Source organism: Molossus molossus, unplaced genomic scaffold (genome assembly GCF_014108415.1).
Source record: "Molossus molossus isolate mMolMol1 unplaced genomic scaffold, mMolMol1.p scaffold_m16_p_17, whole genome shotgun sequence".
Taxonomy (NCBI): domain Eukaryota; kingdom Metazoa; phylum Chordata; class Mammalia; order Chiroptera; family Molossidae; genus Molossus; species Molossus molossus.
Genome location: NW_023425352.1, coordinates 27,908,227 through 27,922,693, shown reverse-complemented (window position 1 = coordinate 27,922,693; position 14,467 = coordinate 27,908,227). Strand labels below are relative to the sequence as shown.

Genomic DNA, 14,467 nt, shown 5'->3' with positions numbered 1-14,467 from the left:
CTTGATTATATAATTTTATAGTAAGTCTTGAAATCAGGTAGAGTGAGTCTTCTTCCAACTTCGCTCTTTCTCAAAATCATTTTGGCTCTTCTAGGTCCTCTGCATTTTCATATAAAATTTAGAATCATCATCTTGTCAACTTCTACCCAAAACAAAAGACTGCTGGAATTTTTATTGTGATCATGTTGAATCTATAGATTAATCTGGGGAAAATGAACATTTTAACAATGTTGAATTTTCCAATTCATGAGAATAACAATGTCTCCCTTTACGCAGGTCTTCTTCAAGTGCTCTCGGCAGTGTTTGTGCTCAAAGCACAGGTCTTGCACGTGGTCCGGACAGCAAGGTGTAGCACGTCAGGAGGGCAATCTGAAAAGGAGTCTGCAGGACACCTGGAGCCCTGCTGTTCTGTGGTCCACAGACAGCAGCACTGGCATCAGCTGGGAGCTCATTAAAAACGCAGAGACTCCGACTACACCAACTGAGCTAGAATCGGCACTTTATTTTATTTTTGATAGAAATACTTTATTTTTTGATACTTAATTTATCAATATTTTAAAAATTACAGATGGCTCTCCTCCCCCCCCCTTAGAATCTGCATTTTATTTTTATTTATTAATTAATTTTTAAAAGATTTTTTCCAAAAGAAATGCATGCGCTGAAACAGGCTACGAAGCTCCTAGGGAGTCAGTTTGGGAAACATAATGAGGCTTAAAGACCTGGAGATGCGCCTTCAGTTTCTGGAGGGAAAAAGGGAAAAGAGAAGTGTATGAAGGGGGAGAGCGAGAGGAAGGGGAGAGGAGCTGGGAGAAAGGACAGGGACAGGAAGGGTTGGGAGGACAGAGGTGGATGGAGAGGAGGTGAGGAGGTGAGGAGGAAACAGAATCTGCAATTTATTTTTTGATATAAATAATTTTTTAGTTTTTAATACTTAGTTTATTAATATTTTAAAAAATTAGAGATGTCCCTCCTTTCCCCCCCTCAGAATCTACGTTTTAAAAAGATCCCTAGCTGGTCCCTATGCACTTTAAAGTGTGAAAAGCAGTGATGTAGAGGAAATCAGCTCTCAGGTTCGTAAACCCTGCAATAAGAAGGTCAGTGTGGTCTGAGGGTCTGCACAGGAGACATGCTTTGGTTTCCTTTGAACACGGCACGTGTTCCCTTTCCGGGTGGCTGCCTTGCTCAGCATCCTTGGAACCGCCCGAGGAGAGAGCTCAGGGCGACGAGGAAATCATTCCAAGTCCTAGGCGCCCAAATCAGCAGTAACTGCCTCTGTCACTGTCAATCCACCTGGGACTGTCCGTGACCTTCAACCGCCCCCTCGGATCCTCCTCTAAGGGTGGAGACAGCCGTTCTCCCAGCGGAGGAGCACACCTTCCTGTCCTGAACGCCCCGGCAGCCTCCAGCCCTGGCTGGATGATACATCAGCTCGCATCCGGGACCACAAGGGCTGTGGTGACAGCATCCAAACTTTTTCATGAAAATAATTTTAGTGATCAACTTTATTATGTTAAGGTTTTATCTATTCAACTTTTAAAGCACTATTGAAGAAATGGTATTGATTCAACCATGGAGCTCTTCACAGAAAGTACTTTTATTCCTTTACTAGTCTTTCCACCTTTATCTATTTGCATAAATAGCGTTTATATAGTTGTAACCATAACATCTAGACAGTTTTGCGTTCTTTTTTTTTCGATACGTGCCCCTAGCAGGAACGGAATCCGGGACTCTCTGGTCCGCACACTGATGCTCCAACCGCTGAGCCAACAGTTTTGTGTTCTAACTCTTATTAAATGTTTCATTAACATTTCCTGGACTTGGACAGCCATTATATCCATCATTTTAATGGCTGTATAATATTTCATAGTATTACCACTCTATAATTCATTTACCAATTTCCTCAGTATGGTTTAGTTAAATTCATCTTAATTGTACAAGTCCCTAGCACAAGGGCATTCTTAGGCAGGGGAAGAGATGAATGGACATGTCCTCTGAACCAGACACAAAGGATGCCTGTCTCACACTGATGAGTCATCACTATCAAATGTGGGTAGCCTTTCGCACCTTTTATATTTCTCAGCATACATACTAGTGACTTCTAAGTGCCAGCCCCCTCTTACTTACAAACTAATCTGATGTACACATGGTCAGGGATAATCTCCAAAATACTATCCATAACTTTGCCACAACTGTCTACCAGTAGGTGCCAGCGGAAGCCGTCTCTGCGAGGACCCTCCCTGTGCCAGGTGTTAACCATGTGGTGGCTGGACTGACTGTAAGAAGCTGGAAGCAGACGGGCTTGGGGTGGTAGGGCACCAGTTTGATATTTTAAGAACTAGTATGACAGTCGTGGGCGACAATGACAATGTGTAGGTGAGTACCAGCTCTGCACACAAAGACTTTTTGGGGAGTAGGTTCTGCTGCATGCTGTCACTTGGTGACTGACTGAATCTGCAGCCAGTGACACAGAGACGCAGTGGACCGTTTAAAATAAACCCTGCGGCAAGAATGGCAGTGGCAGCTGTGCCAAGGATGGCGCCCAGGGTCCAGTCCTCGCCAACAGCGGCAACAGCAGTGACACCCTCTCCAGACTATTCCAGGGCCTGATTTTGGCTCTGATTCCAGCCAACTCAGCCTCCTTGAATCCCTGCCCCTGTTCTGAGTGCCGTTCTCCCGCCTCCCATACACTCAGAACCACCTGCGATCTTGCCAATAAACCTCCTTTCAGAGTCAGTTGACCAGGAGTGGTTTCTGGTCATTTGCAACCCAAGAACCTTGACCAGCAAGGATGAGGGGGAGGAGGGCGTCCCTGAGGTTTCCCTGGGAGAGGAGGATCTTCACCCCTCTCTCCTGCAGTATGACTAGCCAGATCCAAACCCCACATGGCTCAGCAAATGGTCTGGTCAGCGAGGACGCATCCCGGAGGCCGCACAAACAGCCCGACCAGAAGACCGCCAAAAGCGTTTTGAAAGTCGTAACCCAGTCTCTGCTGTTTATTTGGACACCGTACAAGCTATTACAATCACATGTAGAATGTGAGAGTTTATTTTACATAAAAACCTGTGACACTTAATATTTATTTTAAAACTAAGCTGTAAAGAGCTTGATTTGGTTGAGAACATGATGGCACCTCTTTGGAATTTCTCCCACATGTCCCCTCCAAAGGAGGTAGGCAACTTTGGGTAAAAGCCAAAAAATGAACAGTGCCATCTAGTGGCAAAACTGGACAGCTATTTCCCCAACGGGTTGCCAGAACCACACAGTGCCACAGCTTGGGTGGGCCAGCGAGGGTCCAGCCACCATTCCACCCCTTGGGCTGTGGGACCTACCGTACTTGGTCAGAGCGCCGAAGCATCAACATCAACACAGACATTCCACCAGAAGAACAAGATGTGAAGTAGCCAGACTTGTTAAGAATGCATCTGGATAATTAACAGTTCTGTATGGTCCCTCCCTAACTTCATGACCCTATAATTCTGAGAGGACACAGAGTGAATCATTACTGAAAAGCAAAAGTTATACTCCTGCTTCCAGCTGAAATAGGATCCAATAACTAAATATGGGTTTTTTGGTTGGGGAAGGAAAGACGGTCCTTATATGGGTGGCTCAGGGATATGTGACTAGGGAGGAATTGAGTTTGCCTGTAAAAGTGAGTTCAAAGTCCAGCAAAAGATCTTGGAAGAGAAGGAGCCTTTGGTTGACCTCTCAGCTGGGCTTCTCCTGGGCCCTGTGTAAGTTTCGGGAGCAGACACACTGTGTCCTCAGGACCAAGCATACAGCTGGCGCTCGAGCATGAACTTTGCCCTTGTCTCTATTTAGCCTTCAGAACCTAACTTTGGAGTCTTATCTTCGAGATAACCAGACCTTCCCTAACTCTACTGCAGCTGCTCAAGAGGAAGCTAGCTCCCCACTCTGACCAGACCCTGGTTATGCTCTGGCTTTGAAATCCAATCTGGGACTTGACATGTTTGCAGCAACTTCCAACGGCTGGGAAGGAATAGGGACAGCCCACAGGGCCCCACTGCTTTAAACTCCATGCTTCTCCAGTATTTCGACAGCTCATCCTCTTCTCAACCTCCATTAATGTCATTTCTCTTCCAATGCACTCTGCGTTAATGCAGAGGGTGCAGAGGCTCCTCGGAAAACCAGAAAGGATAAAACACTGAATCACTACCACTTCCTTGCAAGGGGAGGAAGTTAGGATAAACTCCACCCTGACATTAACTTCAGTCTGGAACCCCATAACGCGGCAGGGGGCTCAGAGCACGACGTACACAAGCTTTCTGTGTAAGATCGATGCGTTCAGAGAGGGAGCAATAGGAAAACACATCAGAAAGGCCACCCCTACGTCCTCCCATTTCCTCCTGGAGTCCCTCCAACAGTTTCCGTTCTAACCAATTATCTGAAATGGCCTTCAGAAAGGTTTCCAGCGCACCCACGAGGCCAAGCCCGATGAGTTCTAAACTGATCAGGACCTCTGACCTTTCCACTGAATTCAAGACAGTTAACTCCTTCCTCCTCCCACAAACGCTTTCTGGTCCTGATTTGTAAGTGTCACTGTGGACCAGTTTACCCTGGGCCGTGAGTATCCTGCCTCTAGGAACCAGCCTCTGGGGTCCTCCTAGGAGTTTAAGTGCTGGTGGGCCCTGAGCTGGGTTCATTCCTTTCCAGCGACACACTCACTCATGAGGATTTCAGCCGGAGCAGTAGAACCAGAGGATCCATGCGGGGTGCATGGCCCATTTTCACGGTTTTCCACGTGTGCTGAAGGAGGTTCCAGGAGCCTCCTCGGGCCCCAGAGCAGGCACCGCCCAGCCAGTCCCCACCTCTCACTTCCCCCAGGGCAGCTGTCCTTTTACCGGTTCATTCCTTTAGACTTCCTGAGCTTTCCTTGGATACATGGGTTCTGTGCTCCAAAAATAAAACAGGTGTGTAAAACCAGAAATCTCTTCTTCCCCTTATTATTTGGGTACAAAAACAGATTCAGAAGAAGTTGCTCTTTCCCTTCTATTAAGCCCCTTTCCTCGCCCTCTTCTAGCTCCTCAGGGCACCTCTGGCCGCTCGGCCACAGATGTGCATTCCAGGGAGACTCCGCCCTCCACGGCCAGTGGACTGCCCAGTGCCAGTTTCCTCTCTGGGGCCTTGCGACGTTGCCCCATAACTCACTGAACAATGCAGGCCGAGCCCATCACTCACCTCTCCCCACCCTCCCTCCCAGCCTCTGCTCCTCCATTTAGGCCTCCTACATGAGGCCCACCAGACAGTGAGCACCTTCAGGCAGGCAGGGTGTTGTTCATCTCGATCCTAACGTTTAGTAAGGCGCCCAGCAGAGTAGGCACCCAGTCAATACTGGTGGAGAGACCACCTGCCCCTCGCGCAGGTCTGAGCGCACTGCTTTCTCCTCTTTCGTTGCCACGCCCTCCGCCCACAGCTGGTCAGCTGCCTGGTCTTGTCACCTCTTCCGTCTTCCTGACTCAGGTGCCCCAGCCACCTCTGCCTTCCCGTCCGCACACTCAACGTCCTAGCCCATCACCTCATTCCTGGACCATTGCAGTAGCTTCACAAGGCTCGGAATCGCCTTTACAGTCCCTGTCCTGCCACATTCTGACTTCAGCAGCGCAAGAGTTCCTGGGTCAGACTTCAATGCGGAGAAACATCCACAGGCCATGAACACAGGGCAAAAGGGAAAAAGGTGGTGAAGCTCCGCAGAAGGAAGAATGGATCTAAAACACAGATCCGATGATCCCATTCAACAGCTTTTCTTTTTTTAAAAAAAATTTTTTTTCTTTATTGATTTTTAGAGAGAAAAGAAGGGAGAGGGAGAGATAGAAACATCGATGAGAGAGAACATTGACTGGCTGCCTCCTGCATGCCCCCCTACTGGGGATCCAGCCCACAACCTGGGCATGTGCCCTGACCAGGAATCGAACTGGCGACCTCCTGGTGCATGGGTCGATGCTCAACCACTGAGCCACACCGGCTGGGCTCAACAGCTTTTGTTTAACCTACTACGGCCCAGGACAGTGCTCAGCCCAGAGGACACCAACATGAATCAGACACAGCTGCTGCCTTGGGGCTATCACAGAGGTCTCGGGTGACATACTTATCCCACTGAAACCTAGCACAATGGGCGACCCTTCTGCTAGCAACCTGACCTAAGTGTTACAAGGGCACAGAAATAAAGAAATGAATTCTGCATGGGAAAGAGAATCAAGGAATGAGTTAACACTAAAATGTTCAAATGTTCAATGACATACCTTCTAAAATCACCTCAAATGCCACACTTTGGGAAACAATAGTCTAAAACATCAAGTTCAAATTCTTTATTGTACCACAAAACCCTATGAGATGAGGTTCCAATTATATTTCCAGTCTCTTTTCCCCCACATCCCCAATGAACCCTAAACTCCATGTGTACCACATCTGTCACTCCTACTGAACCCTGACAAGATTTTCCATTTCTGAGTGTTTTTTGTTTTTGTTTTTGTTTCTTCCCACTAATGCCTCTCCTCTCACCTCCCCAAACTTGAAGGCCAGTCCCAGTAGCCAGATCCACTTGCCCCACATAAACTACAGGTTTATACTTCGGTTTGGTTTAGTTTTTTTTTTTATCCTCACCTGAGGACATTTTTCCATTTTTTGTTCAGATAGAGTGGGAGGGAGAGAGAGAGAGAGAAACATCAACGTGAAAGGGACACATCGAGTGGCTGCCACCCACACAACTAACCAGGGCCGGGGACAAACTGCAACCGAGGTACATGCCCTTAGTGGGAACCGAACCCGGGTCTCTCTGGACCGTAGGCCGACACTCTAACTGCTGAGCCAAACCAGCCAGGGCTAGTTTAGTTTTTAATCCCCATTAAAATTCATGATGATAAGAAACGTGTTTTAATAAGACCTACTTATAATCACAGGACTCAGCAATCCCATGCCCAAGTCCACGAAAACCGTCACACTCTCATCCCAGGTCCATGCGGAACAAGAGGCGGCTCAGAGTTGGAAAGTTAACTACCAATAAATCTGCAGGCCTTTTCGCCTTTTATACCTAAGTGGAGCCTTTAAACCAATGTACGAAGCTAATTCCGCCAAGAAAATTGCCAGTGACCAAAATACAGCCCCAACGTACTTTAAGTCAATGAATGCAGTTTTATTTGCACTTCAGACAATAGAATTTAGGAGACAACCTGTAATCATTTATTTTACTTACATATTAAAATGCACAGTTTGCAGCAAACAGGAGGTTAATATCCTTATTTCATAGTGTACTCACACTTATTGCCAAGAAGAAAATTTAAAGGCACGAAATAATTCCAAGAGAAAAATGCAAACAATAAATAGAGCTATGAGAAAATGTTCACTTAACCTGATGTTGAAAAGAAAAAAGATTCACATAATGACTAACCATTTTTCCACTTCTTAAATTAGTCCGCAAATTTTAAAACATTAATACTCAATGTGGACAAATGCGAAGCTGCTGGCATCGTCCTGTTGGGGCAGTGACGCTGGGCACTGTTGCATTTTCAGCCCCTGCACCAGGAGCGATGCCCCGCTCACCCTTTGCACCCCAGGGGAGTCCAACCTGAAGAAAGGACCCCAGTGACAAAGCTAGGCAGACGAAGAAGTTTCCCACGACTGTATTAATAACAGCGAAAACCCAGTAACACACCAGTATTTAGTGATAGCGCACCAGACCCATGACGTGGCCACACCCCTCGGTGCGGACTATGGAGTAGGTATGAAAATAATGGTTACACAGGCCACACAGCATGGAAAAAGACTTCGTTCTTTTCATAAGATTAGGTGAATGAAGCAGGGTGTAGGTCTATGCGACATCTGTGATTATAATTATGCAAAAAACAAAACACATGCATGTATTTGAAAGGAAATATGCCCAAATTCAAGAAATAAGATGGTAATGAGGAATTACTGCTAACTTTATTTCATTCATATTTTCCAAACTGTTTTATAAGGTAGTTATATTTCTTTTATAATGAAAGGCATTTTTTTTTTAGCTCATACTTGGCGTTTGACACGCAACTGTATAATCTTTAGACCTTCTAAGAGAAAAGTCTAGGAGACAAGCTGAAGAAATGCCACGAACAAGCTTGTCCGTGAGAACGTGGCAGCCCCGCGATGCAGTCTTCCACGGAACGAATGGCAAATGCCCCAGCCGTGGAATTCCAGCACAAGTCGCCAGTGACTGCTTTTGTTTAATGAAGCCAAACTGAAGCCAAACGACTCCCATGCAGTGTCTTATGAGGACAGGGGGCAATAAAACAACTAGAATGTTCAGCCAGATTTCCTAAAGCAGCAATTGTACTTAAAATAGTCAGCAGAGGCTGCCAGGTGACACCCCGCACAGGCCCGATTGCTCCGGAGCCGCTCCTGCCAGTCCCCTGCTCCCGCGAGCCTCACGGCATTCCAGGGCCCAGGGCGCCGTCTCACTCTTTATATGTACAGCTCTGGGCACACACGTTTCCTAGACATGCACTGTCAACCAAGACAAGTCGTAAATACAAAAACTGGCCCATTTGTGTTTCCCAAATATGGCTATGTTGCAGAGCCAACACAAAGCTGTCCGATCGCAGCATCCAGTGCATTGGAGCCCTCTCTAGACAATCTGGATGACTCGAACAAGGGCAGGTTCCCAAGTTCATTAGATAAAAGCAAGCCCTCGCAGCTCTGTTTAAATCGTAAACACATAACCTCCAACTCATAGAGGCAAGCCCTGCTAACAGAGGAGGCCTTGCTTCTGAAGCGGCCAGCACACAAGGTCTACCTGTCGAGGAAGCATGAGTGAAAGCATTCTCAGTTCTCAGGAGAGTCAAAACAGACTGCAACACAGGTAAAGGAAACTGTGGCTGAAAAAACCTGAAAAGGGGTCTGTTGGAGCCGGAGAGCGGGAAAGCAGGTGGGTTGGATACAGCAGGAGAGGCGCCCATGTTCACAGACAACCCACAGTTCAACCCTCCTTTACCCGCAAAGCTCCCGAGGCTCTGCATTTCCCACATCGTACGTCACGCAGACATCTGCAGTGCAGGCCATGCCACGCTCGGAGTGCGGGAACAGAAGTTCCATTCAGTAAAAGGACTTAAATACCTCGATTCATAATACCGCTTATTCAGGAGTTGCTTGTTTTCTTTAAGATGTTTTGCAGTTTTACTGAAAGTGTACTAACCTAGCAGAAAGTCAACATGAAACACTGAAAACACTATCTTTTCTAAGGAAACCTCTCTTTTTGCTGGCATTTATTTAATAACTGGGGTGGAACACACACAGGCCCAGAATCAATAATCCCTGAACTCGGGCCCGTGCCGAGGCCCACAGGGGGCACGGTGCCTGCCTAATAAAGACAGGACCCCGACTTCCACCACACCATGGGTTCTGTTACACTAGCCCACTTTCCTCTATTCTCTTCCTTTGATCTTGCACTGATTTTAGGCAACTTTACAAATATATCAGGTTTAAAAAGCTGCATCCAAGATTTGAGAATACAGTGTAAATTTCTGAAATAGTTTTCTTCAAAGTAAGCTGAAAACCACTGAAATGTTCAATATAGCGCCAAGCTCATAGAAAACATTCATTAAAAATGGTTTGTTTGTTGTCTCTCAGACCAGACTACCTGGAAATAGGTTGGCATCTATGATACATTTATATACTAATAAATAAAAAAGTTTACATATGCCTATGTATACACACACACACGCTCTATGTGTATCCATCTATGTCGATAACCATGTTGAACATCAGTGGTCTAAATGTACCAACTAAAAGATATTGCCGGAGTGGATAAAAAACAAGACCTAACTGTAGGTTATCTATAAGAAACCCACTTTAGCCCTGGCCAGTTTGGCTCAGCAGTTAGAGTGTCAGCCTGCGGTCCAGAGAGACCTGGGTTCGGTGTCCGCTAAGGGCACGTACCTCGGTTGCAGTTTGTCCCCAGCCCTGGATGGGTCGTGTGGGTGGCAGCCACTTGATGTGTCCCTTTCACATTGATGTTTCTCTCTTTCTCTCTCTCCCTTCCTCTCTCTCTCACTCCTTCTCACTCTATCTGAATGGAAAAATGTCCTTGGGTGAGGATAAAAAAAAAGAAACCCACTTTAACTATAAAGAAACACATAGACGAAAAATAAATGGATGAAGAAAACTATATCATGCTAATAGTTGGTGTATGTGCTCACTGGCTTTGAAAAAAACAAACAAATGCCCAGCTGGTGTGGCTCAATGGTTGAGTGTCGACCCTTGCACTAAGAGGTCGCTGGTTTGATTCCTGGTCAGGGCACATACCCAGGTTGTGGGCCCAGTCCCCAGTGCAGGGCATGCAGGAGGCGGCCAATCGATGTTCTCTCTCATTGATGTTTCTATGTCTCTGTAAAAAAAAAAAAAAAAAAAAAGGAAAAAACCCAAACAGGGTCAGAATAACTGGGTTTGAACCCAAGCTCTGCCAGAGCCCTGAGCTCCTTCTCCAACTCTTATATGTATGACTCTGGACACACAAAGTTTCATTTTCGCCCGGGCTGTGCAAACTGGAAAATCCCATAATTCCTCAGCCTCAGAGTTCACTCACCTATAAAAAGAAATTAATAATACCTAAACGAATAAGGTGTTTCTGAGATTTAAAAATATATATGAAACTTTGTAAATTGTATTATAAATGGAAGGTATTCTAGCTAAGAAGGGATTGATCTAGTTCTATTATCCTTTGTTTATTGCTTTCATAGACAGATGAATATATCACTGTTTCTTACTGTGAGGTTGACATTACCAACACTTAGCTGTACAAAACCCAGGCTTTCCTAACTGAAGTAGCACCTAAGAACCAAGACATCCATCTCTGACTCTGCCTTCCGAGGCAAACTCCGGCAATGAAGGGCACTCTGGATAAAGGCATCAGGGGTGACCCATTATGTTCAGGGAAATAAGCTAAAGAGTGTATGATTCCTCTTACATGAGGTAGCTAGGGCAGTCACACTCAGAGACAGAAAGGAGAATGGCTGCCAGGAGCTGGGGCAGGGGGAGAATTGTTGAATGGATATAGAGTTTCTGTTTTGCAAGCTAAGAAGAGTTACGGAGATGGATGGTGGCGGTGGTTGCACAACAATGTGAGTGTACTTCATACCGCTGAACTGTGTGCCGAAAAAATAGTTAAGATGTTAAATTTTATGTTATGTGTGTGCTTTACCACAATAAAAAATGAAAAAAATAAGTTAAAAAAAAGAAAAACTTCAGAGTTGCCATCTCTTTAAGGTCAGGTCTCAAGGAAGCACATCACGCCTAGCGAAACCCGCAGACGGTGATGCAGACTGTGCAAGCCCCGCGCTCAAGCCGCAGAGACGATGAACCATCTCTTCATCTCCCAATGCTGACTGTGAACCAGCCACTTTACACAGCGTCTAATCTGTACAACTCCATATTAGGTCTTCATACCGTTCTGCAAATGGAGAAACTGAGCCTCAATCCAAGTTAAAAGGCTCACCGAGGAGTCTTGCAGAAGTGAGCAGGGAAGCTGGAAGGCACACCCCAGCGCTGGCTCCCAAAGCCTTAGGCTCTTCCCACTCCGCCACGCGGCCTCACCCACCGGGGTACAAAACAGTCCCCGCCTGAAGCAAGAGGCCCTTATATGAAGGTTGGTCAGAGAACAGACAGGCCCAAAAAGAGACATGGATAATTTTAGGGGGCATTTGTATCCAGCTATGGTAATAAGATAATCTAATTCATCAAACAACGTAAGACATGCTGCCTGCCCTCAGAAACTTACATTCTAGTTGAGGAGAGAAGATGCAGCCCCAAAACCTTGATGAGTCACTAACGACAGCATGGAAGAGTATCTACAGACTGCCCTCCACTGCAGGTGTGCCAACTAGGAGAATGTCAACTAGGACCTACCTGCAAAAGACTGGGGACATGCTGACAAAAGCACCTTTATCTGAATGCTTAAAATATCCCTGCAGCCCTCGGACCAATGAGTCGTGAGTTTGATTCCGGCCAAGGGCATGTACCTCAGTTGCGGTTCATCCTCTGCCCTGGCTGGGTCTTGTGGGAGGCAACCAGTCGATGTCCACGCCTCCCCCCCACCTCCATCTGAAGATAAATAGAAAAATACCCTCAGGTGAGGATTAAAATAAAAAGAAAGGAGAGATAAAATATGTAGAGGGCCTTGGATGGCTTGACTCAGCGATTAGAGCATTAGCCCAAGGACCAAAGGTCTCAGGTTCAATTCCTGACCAAGGGCACATACCTGGGTTTGCAGGTTTGATCCGTAGCCCCAGTCAGAGTCATGTAGGAAACAACCAATCGACTTGGTCTCTCTCACATTGATATTTCTCTCCCCCTACCTCCCACGCTATCTAAAAAACCAATGGAAAAATATCCTCAGGTGAGGAATAACCAAAAAAAAAAGTGTAGAGAAATTCTAGCATAAATACAACTCGGATTTCAGCTGCTTCTCTGCCACTCATTAGATGCATGACCTGAAGTTGGTCAGTCAATCTTGCCAACCCTGTTTCCCTGTGGACGAGATGGGAATAACAGCCACCGCGTCAGCGTTACGGTGGGCAGTAAACCAGGTCAAGCACACCCAGCGCCCACCAGTGTTAGCGCTCAACGAACCGTAGCTGCTTTCAGCACGGCATCTGAGGGTGAGGCTCAAAACCATCCCATCCTCAGCTGGCTCCTCTGAGTGGCTGCAGATGTTCTTTTCAACTACAGAGAGGCTACTCTTCTCAGCTGATTAAAGAGCAGCCTGGCTCTCCTTTCAAGAGCTTATCTCCTACGTCCTCTCTCCTGCAGCTGCCTGGTCTGTCTCCTCAGCAGCACAATCCCGTCTATAACTCAACTTCCCATAAGAAGCAAAGCAGTCAGCCTGCTCTCTCCGAACAGTTAACACTCATGGGTGGTACCCGCCAGGGGCCACCTGATTTACATCTAGAACTTACTGCCTTCCTTGTCTTTGGCTATTGATGAGCTGTTCACCTGGAGTTCCCAAGTGGTTTCCACACAGGTAGTGCTTGGTACACAGAAAATAGGAGACCTGAGTCCGGTTCAATTGGTGGAGAGGATCTGTATCGGAGTATATGGAAGTAACGTTGGCGAGATCGCGTGTGCGGGCCACACGGCGGCCTTCAACACAGGCTGGGGCACTGTGCTGGCCTCTGTCCACCATAAAACCCAAGGTGAGGTCTTCAGAAGTTTCCTGATTCAAGATGAATCTGGCTGAGGCAGCAGGATGAACTACAGGGGTGGGAGACCCTGGGGCAGGTAGAGTACGTGAGTTGAGGCCAGGCCAACAGAGAGGGCATCGCTGTCTAGTGATTTTTATCAGCCCCCTGGCCTCACCTGCCAAAAAAATTTCCCTCAACCATTTATACCTTTCTCTGTCCGGGAAAGAAGCTCCCAGCAAACTGGTTTTGTCTATTTGGCTGTGAAAAGCTCCAGAGGCCTTGATTATAATAACCACAGGTGACAATTTCTACATTTGTCTTGTCTTGCTTATCTGAAGCAAAAATTGCCGCTCAGAGAGAATTTGATTTTCTGAGCTTACTGCTGAAATCTTGTTCTGCCACTTTAGCCCAGAGCGAATCTTTTTTTCTGCCCAATTGCCTTGGTGGCTGACAACGTAAAATTATCAGAAAATAGAAGGTGTCAAAAATCCCTTAGAACTCAAAGCAGCGTACTAACTAGAGACGCTACAATAGCCACCACTAAAATAGAATAAAAGATGACAGAGTCAGGAATATTTAAGATCATCTTCAAACTGATGTTAAAGAGAACAGGTCTCTACACAAAATGACCTTGTCTTCAGAATTCGCAATTTATATAAATATAGCATAAGACATTGGAAGAAAAGAACTATGTATTCAATTAAAGTCACTGCAGGATAGGGGATAGGACAATGACACTGAGAGCCCGATTAGGAGATGATTAAATCTCTCACGTCCAACTCTGTCGGCAAAGGGTTCTAGGTGCTTGGGCAGCGGCTCTGCCGCTGTGACCCCCTCGTGCAGGACCGGGGCTGAGACAGCACGGACCCCCCGCTGGGCTGGGCATTCACCCAGGCAGCACAGTGCCTGGCACACAGGAGAGCTCAGTGAACAGTCACATGCTGGCACAATTGGTTTATTTCCCATTTGTCTGGTTCTAATTCCAAAAATGAGGCGAGTTGGAGGCGGGTGGAAACCCTGGTTAATAAGAGGCTCTAATTAGTCACTGTTTTACTGTAACAACAGTGTACTGGGATTAGGTTGGAGGAGGCAGGGCACTGCCAGGAATGAAGGCTTCCGGCCTTGGGCAGAGAACACAAAATGGGTGGTGGCCCCACCCAGCACCTGCATTTGTACAGAACTCTGCAGGTTACAGAACAGCAGTACCCTTGGCTGGAAGGAAAGAGACAGAGGGACACAGAGAAAGAGACAAGGAGACAGAAAGAAAGAAAGGAAAACAAAACAAATGCAATGTGGCATGTCTTGAA

The 14,467-nt window shown here is 46.6% G+C and overlaps 1 protein-coding gene across 1 annotated transcript in view; it reads right to left on the bottom strand.

Moving 5' to 3' along the window:
* The window catches only part of SORBS1 (sorbin and SH3 domain containing 1), a 201,596-nt gene that overhangs the window by 120,774 nt on the left and 66,355 nt on the right, over positions 1-14,467 (bottom strand). The window lies entirely within an intron of this gene.